The sequence below is a fragment of the Microtus ochrogaster genome, chromosome 1 (genome assembly GCF_000317375.1).
Source record: "Microtus ochrogaster isolate Prairie Vole_2 chromosome 1, MicOch1.0, whole genome shotgun sequence".
NCBI classification, from domain to species: Eukaryota; Metazoa; Chordata; class Mammalia; order Rodentia; family Cricetidae; genus Microtus; species Microtus ochrogaster.
Window position 1 is genome coordinate 92,782,092 of NC_022009.1, and position 10,703 is coordinate 92,792,794.

Genomic DNA, 10,703 nt, shown 5'->3' on the forward strand with positions numbered 1-10,703 from the left:
CTACAAATTGTTCTCAGTAAGTGACATCTTTCCAAAGATAAAGCTGATCTATAGATAATTAGTTCAAAGATTTAGGCTAGCTTCTAACTTTAGAAGCTAATTTATAGTTATCAAATATTTTTTCTCTGAAAGAAAGGTGCAGGGAGGTCCAGCTTCCAAACAATTGTTAGTGGCATTGATCATGGAGATGTGTCACGGACAGGAAATAAACAGAATATTTCTTCAATTACAAAGTACCCCTCTAACATGATGTGCATTTTTACTCCTGTGTTTAAAGGGTTTAATGAATAGCCCAAGAGGCTATTCATTATTATGCAGTGCATTTATTTTAGTCCTAATGAGACCTGTGCCCATTCTGTCGTTCTTAATCCTTAAGGTATCTGGGCCAATTTTAGCACATTGTTAGGTAACACACCTAAGCTCCCCCCTAAACACACACACACACACACACATATGAACATGTGGGTATGAGTTAGTTTATTTAATGATAGTCATAGGCTGTCAATAATGTTTACAATATAGTAGCCCTGTCATTGATAATGAAATAATTCATACTAAACATCGAGCCTCAGTCATGCAAGCTTCTATTCATCCTCCCTCCTTACAGGGTTGAAAGAGAAGTAGGAAGATAAGCCAGTGCACAAATAATTATCACGCTTTATTAAATAATTTATTTCAACTCTGGTAGATCACAGAAAATATTTTCAAGCTCTTATAAGGAATGTCCAAACGATTGCATCATATATTAGTCAAAACACTGGAAGGGTTTTCCAGAATGATGAACTCTAAAAGGCAGGGGAATCAAGGGGTGCTCTGCTTGTTCATTTCCCGGCTGCCCAGACTCCTGAAATAATCACACAAAAAACTATATTATTTCAATAATTGCTTGGCAAATCACTTAAGCGTATTGCTAGCTAATTAACATGCAAGCTACCTCTTATATCTGAAATCTAACCCATTTTCATTATTTTATATTTTACCATGAGGCTCGTGGCCTACTGACAAGGTTCCAGCTGGCAGCTAACGTCTTTCTTCTCTCGCAGCTACATAGCATCTTGCCACTCTGCCTTCTTTCTCCCAGCATTCAGTTTAGTTTTCCCCACCTACCTCTATTCTGCTCTGCGCAGGCCCAAGACATTTTGGCAGTTAACCAATGGTACTCACAGCATATAGAGGGAACCCCCACATCAGAGCTCAGCATGGCAGAATGCTAAGACAGGTCATTTGTTATGATTTTTAATTGAGTGTTTGGTAAAGGTTGGAGTAGATGACATTCTAAGTGGCAGGGCACAATCTCACTGGAGCCTTTGGACTTATCTAAGCTATATATGGATGGTCCACGTTTGGACAGACAGAGCATCTGTTTTGTTTTCAGATCCAAGTTTAGATGTCAATTTCCTCTTGGCTAGTTCTAACACAGGTCACACAGCCTTAGTCTGTTCACACTGCAATCTTTCAATATCCAATCAGCAATATTTAAAGACTAAACTATTTCCACCAACGTCTGTGATTCTTGGCCTTGCAAGCCAAGGGAAAGTGGGAAAGGGTAGGCTGCGACCAAGTGGTCTGCACAGAGGTCCCACCCATACATAAAGGGTCATCCATCCATTTCTTCCTGAGTCTCTTCTTACATTTTGCTCGCACTCCATTTACAAAATATACTTATGTATACATATAGCCTAAATATTATGATATAAAATGATCTCTATCACCATATTTTATTTAGGTAGTGAAGGGATAAGAAATTGAAGAAAATTAGTAATTTTGGGAGAGGCAATTTGACAGTTCAAAGGAATGGAATATCCATGCTCACTGCATAATGTATTTCAGTGAGAAAAAAAATGCATTGTTCTTTTTATCAAGAGAGTGCTGAAATGTAATCAAATATAATCTGGGAATGGGTTAATCTTTCTTTCTGGCAAGTGGTTCCAACACTGTAGGTCATTTATGTGGTTGTAATTGTGTCAAAATCATTGCTACCAAGCCTATTTATAAGGTCTAGTGCTGATCCCATAGATTCTGTGTTCTTAAATCTCTTAAAATCAGAAAGGGAGATGAGGTGTGAGCTGCATCTTTCCCACCTCATTCTCTCCAGATAGCTCCAGCTGGGTATTTATTCTAGACAGCATCTTGTTCACAGACGGCAAATGTCTGTGTTCCTTACTCATTCTAAGAGGACCATTCACAGGCCTTTCTGTCACCCATTTTCTATCTATATTCTTTCTGTGTGAATGGTTATCAACTCTGCTTGAACCACGAATGGTGTGTCTTTGACTGCCTCTCAGTGTAGTAATATGAGCGCGGGGCTGCGTCCCCAGCACCCCAGCCGCACCCCGGCCGCCTGGCTAGCTTATGCCCCGAAATAATTACACGGACACTGTATTCTTTTAAACACTGCTTGACCCATTCTCTTCTAGGCTAATTCTCACATATTAATTTAGCCCATTTCTAATCATCTGTGTGTAGCACCCCAAGGTGCGCTTACTGGGAAGATTCTAGCCTACGTCCATCCTGGGTCGGAGCTTCATCGCGTGTGCCCCCGAGAGCTGAGCTATCGTGTCTCTCTGAGGCGTCTGCCCCCGAGAGGAGAGCTGTCGAGTCTCTCTGCTCACTTCCTCTTCCTTTCAGCGTTCTGCTCCGTTCACTCCTCCCACCTACGTTCTAACCTATCAGGGCAAGCAGCTTCTTTATTTAATCAACCAATGACCTTCCTCCATCATCTCAGCCCTTATAAACAAGCCACAGGTGTACTGCCTATTCAATATTCAGGAATTGAATATTTGTAGTAAGCTTTCTCAAATGTAGTTGAACTTTAGATAGTGTGACTGCCAGCTCCCCAATAAAAACATGGATACCTAATATTAATTATAAAAGCTTACTCTTTAGCTTTGGCCATTCTTGCAACTTAATTAACTCACTTTTATTAATCTACAATTTGCCATGTATCTCGGTCACTCTTCTCTGTACCATAAGTCCAACTTGCTCCACATCTCCCTGGCATCCTCCACATCTCTTCTTCCCAGAGTTCTCTCTCTCTCTCCCTGGAAATCCTGCCTATTCTCTCTGCCTAGATGTTGGCCATTCAGCTCCTTATTAAGCCAATCACAGTGGCACATCTTCATACAGTGTAAACAAATATTCCACAACAAATATTTATTTTTCTTTCTTAAGCAAGTCATAGAGACCTCTCCAAAAAAAAAAAAACATGTAGGTAAGAATCTTTATTTAAAGAGGCAGGTGCTGAGAGGCTGAAGTTGCAATGGGAGCACACATGAATGTGCAGATAACATCTGGCTTCAGATCATGGGCACATCTAGCTTCATGTGCTGGTGGTTTAAATACAAACCCCAGATCTTTCATGGCCAGTCTCAGATATCCCCCTTATAGGCTTAGTTTCCTCTCAAATCCAGTGTGAGAAGAAGCATTTTCTCCCCATAAACCTAAACTGATATCTGTACAATAGTTGTGATATTGCTTCAAGCCTTCGGACCCACATGGTGATTCACATATAGAAAACAGCCAAAGTCCTCACAAATTATTCACCTGTCACAGACAGTCAATGCTCAGCTGTATCTGCCTAGAAGTACAAGGATGAAATCGCACAACCTTGAATGTGGGAGATGGCATGGAACTGAAAATACAATCTTGTATGAAGACTAACAAGTTTTAAGTTTTAAGAAAATTCAACTTTAAAGATTGACTTGCACAATGGCCAAACAAGAGGAAAGAAAAATTTTAAGTTAAAAGAGAGCATACCAAAAAACTTAACAGCAACTCTAAAACAAGTCACGGCCATTTATACATTCATACAGAGTAATCGCAGTGCAAATGGCTGAAGATTTGTGTCTGCTGATCTGTTCCGTAGAAGTTCCTCCAACTCTGGCATTTGGTACCCAAGGCCCAGTTACATTCTTTCCATAATCTCATAAGTTAAACTTGGGCTTCTGTCAGGCACTGTACAACATCCCTGATCCCCATTCAATGTTTTTTTTCCATTGCAGATGAATGAAAGAGCAAAATCACATGCTTGAGAGTTAAACTCATATCTTGTGTTCACTGTTCCAGGAACTGGGTCTGAAGACAAGATTGCGTACAAATGATTTTAAGTAAACTTGACTTAGGAAAATACACTAACGAATTAGTAAAAGACGAAAGAGAAAGGGAAAAGTGACACATAAGTAAACATTCTTTATCAAATAAAGTTTAGCTTTGGGAGGATACCATGGGGCCTATTGCCACGAATGAACTCAGGATCTTCCTCTATACAAAGCTGACACTGACCATGAATGACCTAAGAGTCATCCTCTATACAAAGATGTTGCTGTTCCCCTGTGGATCAGTTAGGAACTGCTTACAATCTGTAGCTGATAAAAACCACCTGTAATCTGTGAAAACTTAGCTGCTAATGCAATTATCAAGCAGAGAATTGGAAAGTCAGCCTGGGAAAAGGGCACTGGATATAATACACAACATACCTACCACAGACAACAGCAGAGAAAAAGAACTGTCAAGACAAAGCTAGAAATCTACATGGATCAAAGGAAAGAAACTAGAGAAAAAAAAGAATGAATGCAAATATCTAATCTTAAAAAAATGAAGACTGTTTTGTGGGCACACACCAATAATCCTAGAACTTGAGGGGCAAAAGCAGGAGGAATGGGAATTCAGTGTCCACACTCGCTCTGCAGTGAGTCTGCATTCAGTCTAGGCTACATAAATTCATGTCTCAAAACACTGAGACAAAAAGATGAGGATAGACAGAAAGACAGATAGATAGATTGATTTTTGATGGATACATCTAAAATAAAATAAATAATTTGAAATTTGTCCAAATAATTATAATAAATGACCATTATATTTAAATTAAGTAGATAATCTTCCAGTAAGTAGAAAGCCTTATTATGATACCTAAATAGTTAGTTAGGTTAAAACTAAAGGATGAAACTTAGGTTTGCTCCTAACAACAGATGTGACAATGAAGGAAATAATGTCTCAAAGCCAGTGACATCACAGTGTCAAACCACTACTTACCTTGCCCAGGAGACATTTCTCTTATTTTATGAGGTCAAGAAAACCCACAGTGATTTAGTTAGGAACATCTAAAGTAAATGGCCAATTTTCCCTACAATGCAGTGATTGCTTCTGTCAACTATACTATATATGCTATATACATGCATGTGTGTATAACATGATATATACATACTTACATACACAATATTATATGTTGCTATAGGCTGTATATTAATAAGTTAGTCAGAAAGAAGACAAGAACAGTTGACCTTTTATTGTAAGATTTATTAAAGATAAAATATTAAATGTCAAAACAATATTTGGTGGTTTAACTTAGTGGTAGAATGTTTCCTTACATTTAAAGTTCCTGGGTTTGACCCTTACAGATAGGCCTTTGTGAACATGTTTCTTATTTTAAAATATTTTGTTATATTTAGTAATTGATATGTGTGTGCTTGTATGTGCACATATGTCTTTGTGTGTATGCAAGTGTGCTAGGACTCACATGTAGCCATCAAGGGACACCTTGTGGGAGTTGGTTCTCTCTTTCTACCACTTAGGTTTTAAGGTTAGAACTCAGGTCATCAGGTTTGGTAGTAAGTTCCTTAACCTGTTGAACTATCTCTTTGGCCCAAGGACATTCTTATTTTAACAAAACATTTAGACTATTTTACAATGTCTAAAAATATTTTGAGAGAGAAATAGCTATGGCAACATCCCCTAGGAAATATGTTACCGGGAAAATAGTGAGCAGATGGCTTGGTGATGCTAAACAAAGCTTAGTCTAAATTAAATTCTGCCTGGGTGAATGTTTAGGTAATGATCAGAAAAACCATGAGAAATTAATATTGGATAAAGGCCCAGCAGTGCTTCTAAGTCACGAGTATCCAGCCTGAGGATATATAGGTTAAAGGAACACAAGCCATTTTCCCTTTTTCCAAGAAAAAGATGGCCCATGTAGAGCTGTGTAAAATGGAGAAAATCTCAGTATGCAATACAGTCATAGAAATGTATACTTACTGGAAAAAGACTTCACTATTAAAGGTTTTTAGCCATATGTCATTGCAAGGGAGGTGAATTTTTGTTACTGTGGGAAGTTTAGTTTTGAAATCTCAAGTTTAATGTCTCAACCTTGACACATTATGACTGTATCAGAATGGGCACAAATCATAGATATGTGTGATCTGCTCAACATGAATGAAGAATATTTTAGAATGTAGCATTTGACCTTCTTTTAAAAAAAAATATTGCAAGGAAAGATACCAAAAAAACACAAAAAGCTTGAATCAATAAAAATGTTGATCAACAGCAGACCTTTCTTATTGGAGCAATGAATGAGGATGTGGGAAGGGAAATGCTCCCCGTGCTGACAGAAGGTAGAGAGGCCAGAAACAATGAGTCTATGTGAAATCTGTGTAAGAGCCTCATATCCAGGGAATAATAAGCAATGACCCAGCATGAACAGCTAAAGGTAAGATATACCTAACTTTGTATCTTGAACTTTCAGTGAAAAATCAGAATCACCTATAAAGATAATGTATAGGGTCATCAGGATGGTAGCCATAGTGTGTTATTATAATGCCCATGGTTGCTACACATGCACATTCCCATTTCACTAAACCCACCCCACGATGGAGTGCTTTGATATAAATGGACACAGCAGAGAAGCTTCCTCATGTGTCAGATTCTGCCGACTGCCTAGTAGAGGGAGAGTGGTAATAAGGAGATTGTTGCTATGGTTTTCTTATATTTATGAGAATTCTCATACTGTCTCCTGTTTGGAGACTGTAGATCGAAAGAGAAACAAAGGTTTTAGGAAGAGAGCCGTATAAGCATTTACCTCCGTGCTAATCATGGCTTGGAACTGGTGGTAGAACAGATGTCCCTGCGGATGAAGCAATGGTGCTGTTGGCTCTCACTCGACCAGCTTCCATTCCTGTTACGTGATCCTTTCTCTCTCCAGAACTGAACGTTCAAGAAGAACGTGGAACTTCTCTATTGTATCAACTTGTCAAACCTGGGAACATAAAGGCATGACCCTCCGTAGCCCAATGGTCTTGGTGTAAGAAAGAATTATTCTTTTAAAGAAGTATTAATTCTTAAAATTATTTGCAATCATACTTTTTATAATTTTCCTTTCCCTTTTTCCTACTCCCCAGATTTATGGGTATTTTTATTGAAATATCAATATAAAATTCAAGCAAGGGTGTTTGTGGTGAACATCTTTATGAGTAGGTGATATATATATTTATGTGATCTTTTTTGTGTATACATGTTATCTCTATGTGCCTGCATGCATATGGTGTATTTATGCCTGTGTGTCTGGTTTATCTATGTTGTGTGTGTTAATATACTACAGCCTATGCCATGTATGCTTATATGTATATGGTATGTCAATGCGATTGTGTTTGTCTAGTATAACTATGACATGTGTATACATGTGTAATATAGTCTATGTCGTGTATGTATATATATATGTGTGTGTAATGTGTATATATCATATGTGTTTGTGTGCATATGGTGTGTCTGTACCATATATGTTTGTGTATGTATGACATACCTATGTCATGTGTATTTGTGTATCTAGTGTACCTATGTCATGTGTTTCTGCGTGCATATGGTATGTTCATTTCATTTGTGTTTGTGTGTCTGGTGTGCTTCTGTGTGTATGTGGTATATTCATTTCATTTGTGTTTGTGTGTCTTGTGTGCTTATGTCATGTGTCTTTGTATATGTTGTGCTTATGTCATGTATTTTTGTGTATATATGCTGTGTCTATGACACGTGTATCTATGGGTGTTTGTACCATGTGTATATGTGTGTATATGGTATGTCAAGTGTGTTTGTGTATATGGTATGTATTCGAATTAATGAAATTAATGACAAATTTTTAAAACACCTTTAAGGGATTTTAGCATCTACCCCTTGCTCTCCTAGCCCAGTGTAGATGTCTTCTGCGTGTCCATTTTCAGTCTTTGTGACTCTGGTTTCTTATCTCCCTTCACGTTTTTTGTTATTTGCTTCTGTTTGTGTGTCCATCATTACTAATATCTTTTGTCATACTTCAGGATGTACTTTATTATAGCTGTTTATATACATACATTTTCCTACTACCTATAAATATTGAAGACAATGGGAGTGATTCTTCCCTACTTTTAAAGCTAACTCGGTCATTGTGTGATGTTTAATTAATGTTGGCTGACTTGGGCAGAACAGAAGGCAGAGAGTTGCCTAAATGAATGCATGTGCTGAACGTCACAGTACAGAGACCAGAATGAGCATCTGCCGAGAGGAACGAGCTGTGGGAAATCAGGACTCTGCTGTTTATGAAAGGGGAGAAGACTTTCAAATGCAGAGGGAGCTTCCTTTCTGGATTTTAAGAAACTTTTAGACTGATTTCCATCGTGGAAAAACTGCACGAGTTTACATTCCCACCACTCCCAGCAACAGGGTAAGAGCGCCCCACACACACACACATCCACACACCCAGGCACACATGCACACGCATGCGCACATCCACATCCACACCAGAATTCCTCACCATTAATATTCCTGATAAATGCAGTTCTGACTGAAGTGAGGTGGCCTCCCAAAAAGGCTTTCATCTGCATCCCCACAATGCCTAAATGTATCAAACACATCCTATAGTATTTCCTTCCCGTTTGTATTTTTCCTTTTGAGAACTATTGAGCTCTGTAGGTCACTTTTGATCAGGTTATTTTCTTAATATTTAGTCATCTGAGATCTTGGTGTATTATAGACATTACTACTTTGCCAGAGGTGTAGCAGGCAAAGATTGCCCTACTCTGTGTATGCGTCGTCCATAGATTGACAGATTTCCTTTTGTGATGTGATGGAGATTAGTAGAATGTTCTTAAGATGAAAACAGAGGTAGTGCTGGGGATAGAACATGTAGATGGGGAGGGCTGGGGAGATAAGGGGTGCCAAGACAAAAGTAGCCAAAATGAAGGTTATATGAAAAGATCTTTCGCAAACCTAGTTAGTATCTTGTAGCCCAATTAAAAGGGAGCAGTGATGATATCAATAAACATACTAACTAGAAGGGGAAAAAAATCTCACCTGTTCTACCTTAAGCAAAGAACTACAGAGAACCAATGACTGCTGAGAGACAGCGAATTGGTTTCTCTCAGGGAAGAGACCCCCAATTGCTTACTTAATAAAAAGTACTCAACTCTTTTACTATATACATAAGAGCAACAGCAACAACTCAGAGAGGTGTGCGTGTGCGCGCGCGTGTGTGCGTGCGTGCATGCGTGCAATAGTCAAAGGCAAAGGAGCTATCACTGAGACAGAGATGGGGCTTGGGAGGGGTTGGAGGAAGGAAAGGGAAGGGATGAAGGGTTATATTTTAATTTAAAAATACAAATAGACCTGGTTAAACACAGTCGGTCACAAACAGGCATGAAAAAGAGAATGAGACCTCTGGGGAGAAGAGGCTATAGGGTGGGTGGGGGTAAAGGTGATAATGCATTCGTTTCCCTTGTGAAATTGACAGAGGGCAAACTTCACAGTGAAAGAATGGGAGGAAGGCACACATATCCACTGTCTATTTCACTGGCTTGTCCGGACAGTAAGCACACGTCAGTCCTCATGATGTGCCTATGAACTCTGGTTTCTGGATGATTTCAGAGAGGGATGACAGACTGTGTTTCTTCATGTAGTTTGAGTGGCATTATCCTTCGCTAAGTATTTACATGACACTGGTGAAAATGACAGTTTTAAAAATGCCATTATTCTTTTGTGACTGGGATAGATTTGATCATAAAACTCAACATTCATTTATTCTATTTGGATAAAGGAGATGTCAGAATCCCTTTAAAGTTTGTAAAAATTCGCTGCCATTTAAAATCCACAATCATTCACTGAAATACACACCATTCTCATGAACGAAGAGCACATATCCACTCTGCGAACACACAAACACTTCTCTCGCATACACAAACATACATCACGTCCAAACGTACACATCATAAAATATATACACACAACACATAAATACACCATACTCATACAAACACACAGCCCACTTACATACACAAACACACAGCACATAAACCCATCATATCCACACAAACACACAGAGATCGCCAGCATACACAACACACACATCACACAGGAACCACATATGTCACACACAAATATGCTGCCTCCAGAGACATCACTGTATACATTTGAACGCTGAAAAGTACTCTGAGGTCCAGCATTTCTCGCAGCACGCCAGGTGGATACAAACATACGGGCATGTGATCTCTGAGATCATATCATTCCAAGGAGAACTTCTGCTTCTGCATTGTTCAATAATTATCCAAGAAGTTACAGAAAAATAATAATAATAAGCAAACGAGGAAGATCTAGCAGTGACAGATTGTCTGCTTTATTCTGATTATGGGAGGGAGGTGACCGTAGCAGTGACACATTCAGAGTGCCAGCTTAGATGTAATCATCCTTAAAGTGACAAACTTCACACTTGTTTCTCTTATGAAATGACTGAAAGCACATAAGCGCTATAACCTACTCAATCAGTTATGTCTCGGGGTTGTAAGCATTAGGATTCTAACACTGATACACAAGCATGTAACTGCATAACTAATGAAGTGGGGGGTGGGAGTCAGTTTCCAGTGTTGAACGAGGCATTCCCCACTAAGCCAGCAAGAGGCTAATGATTCCTGTAG